Genomic DNA, 2,978 nt, shown 5'->3' with positions numbered 1-2,978 from the left:
TGAAGGAATCTGATACAATAGATTCATTCTTCACTCAGGTTATTAGGTTGATAACCCAGATAAGATCTCATGGTGAGATTCTTGAAGAAAGAAGGATTGTAGAGAAGATCTTGAGAAGTTTATCCTCAAGGTTTGAACCTGTTGTGGTAGCAATAGAAGAAACAAAGGATCTCTCACAGTTCACAGTAGATGAACTAAGTGCTTCTCTTATGTCTCATGAGCACAGACTGACTAGAGGAACAAATTCCTCTTTTGAGCAAGCATTCAAGACTCAGATGTCTTTTGGCCAAAGAAGAGGTCGAGGCAGAGCAAATAACAGAGGTTGTGGAAGAAGCCAAAACAGAGGCAGAAATTATCCTGCAAGCACAAGCGGAAGGAGCTGCAATCAGAACCAAGATGAAGGTTCAAGCAGACAGCAAGCTCATGGACAAAGGTATGACAAATCCCAAGTCAAATGTCATTATTGTAAGAAATATGGGCACTATGCCAATGAATGTAGGAAAAAACAAAGTGACATGAATAATAGGCAGAATGCTAATTTTGCAAATGAAGAAGATAAGAACCCAAAGAACGTGCTGTTAACATGTAACATAGCACAAGACAAACAAGAAGAATTTTGGTTCTTAGACTCAGGTTGTAGTAATCACATGACTGGAAATATTGCAATGTTTTCCAATCTGGATGAAAATGTGAAATCTGAGATAACAACAGGGACTGATGATAAGATATCTGTCAAGGGTAAGGGCAGAGTCAGTATCCGAGCAAAAAATGGAGAACAGAGGATTGTGTCAGATGTGTACTATGTACCTGGTCTGAAATGTAATCTTTTGAGCATTGGACAACTCATAAACAAAGGTTACAACATGTTCTTCAAAGATGATTTGTGTACTATCAGATACATACCTCCAAGTAAGAAGATCATTGTACAGGTGCAGATGACCAACAATAGAATGTTTCCCCTCAAACTCAGGGCAGATTTGAAGGAAGGAAGAACTATTGCAGCTGTAACACAAGAAGTCTTTCAGGAACAAGTGAAAGATGTGAATTGGTTGTGGCATTTGAGATTTGGACATCTCAATTTCGGAGGCTTGAATCTGTTGCACAGAAAGGGAATGGTAAAGGGATTGCCATTGATCGAGAAACCGGACAGCCTTTGTGAAGGCTGCATCTTGGGCAAGCAACACAAAGAAAGCTTTCCAGCAGGAAAGAGTATAAGGGAAAAAGCACCCTTGGAAATTGTTCACTCTGATGTGTGTGGACCGATGCAAATACCATCATTTTCCGGAAATAAATATGTTTTAACTTTCATTGATGATTACACCAGAAAGACATGGGTGTATATGCTGAAACAGAAGAGTGAAGTGTTTGAGAAATTCCGCCACTTCAAAACTCTTGTTGAGAAGCAGTGTGGGCATTATAACAAAGTGCTTAGGACAGATAGAGGAGGAGAGTACATCTCCAAAGACTTTTTGCGTTTTTGCAGAGAGAATGGCATACAAAAGCAGTTCACCGCGAGGTATACACCTCAGCAAAATGGTGTTGCTGAAAGGAAGAATAGGACCATTCTTGACATGGTCAGAAGTATGCTGAAGGCAAAGCACTTGCCGCATGAGTATTGGGCAGAAGCTGTTACTTGCGCAGTTTACATCTTGAATAGATGCCCAACCAAGGTTGTCATGAACAAAATACCAGAAGAAGCATGGAGTGGTCAAAAGCAAACTGTCACTCACATGAGAGTATTCGGTTGTGTGGCATATGCACATGTACCGGATCAGCTAAGAAAGAAGCTTGACAGTAAGGGGGAGAAGTGTGTCTTTATTGGCTATTGTGATGATTCAAAAGCATACAAACTCTATAATCCATCCACCAAGAAATTGATAGTAAGCAGAGATGTGCAGTTCATTGAAGATGAAGCCTGGGATGGAAGCTTAGAAAAGACAGTGAATGTGAAAACAATTGTGTCTCATGAAGAAGAAGAGGAAGGGACAACAGCAAATAATCCTTCCTTGGTGGGTCTTCCTCCACCACAGCAAGTACAACAAACCACACCACAAGCTGGAATTCGAACAGCCTTGAGAAGTCAAGGAAGTGCTTCTTCAAGCACACCACAGGGATCGGAAATATCCTCAAGTTCGGATGGAACTCCTAGCACACCAAGAAGACCAAGATTCAGAGATCTGAATGAGATTTATGAACAAGGAGAGGTAAGTAACAATACCGGTCTGAATTCATTATTCGCTTTATATTGTCATGTTGATGACCCAGTCCATTTTGAAGATGTTGTAAATGAAGATAAATGGATTGAAGCAATGAATGAAGAAATTGGTGCAATTGAGAAGAGTAAAACATGGGAGCTAGTGGACCTCCCTGAAGGCAAAGATGCCATTGGAGTTATGTGGGTATATAAGACCAAAAGCAATGATGAAGGCAAGATTGACAGGCACAAAGCAAGACTTGTTGTGAAAGGCTACAAGCAGCAACAAGGCAAAGACTATGATGAAACCTTTGCACCAGTAGCAAGGATGGAAATAGTCAAAGCAATGTTGTCTATTGCGGCACAACACAAATGGAAGATTTATCAGATGGATGTTAAATCTGCATTCCTGAATGGAGTGTTAAAAGAAGAGGTTTATGTTGAACAAACTCCAGGTTATGAAGTTGAAGGCCAAGAGCATAAAGTCTGCAAACTGAAGAAGGCTTTTTATGGGCTGAAACAAGCTCCAAGAGCATGGTACAACAGAATAGATGCTTATCTGATTGAGAACGGGTTTGACAAGTGTGATGGTGAACCCACACTCTACATAAAGGATAATGACGGTAAGATTCTTATTGTTGTTTTATATGTCGATGATTTAATTTTTACCAGCAATGATGCTTCTCTCATTGCTGATTTTAAAGCAGTCATGAAGAGTGAATTTGAAATGACTGACTTGGGTTTCTTAAGGTATTTTATTGGAATTGAAGTAGACCAAAGTGAA

This window comes from Pinus tabuliformis, chromosome 4_1, assembly GCF_031772625.1.
Source record: "Pinus tabuliformis cultivar Carrire ecotype Pingquan chromosome 4_1, CPIR1, whole genome shotgun sequence".
Lineage (NCBI taxonomy): Eukaryota > Viridiplantae > Streptophyta > Pinopsida > Pinales > Pinaceae > Pinus > Pinus tabuliformis.
This window is presented reverse-complemented; position numbering follows the sequence as displayed.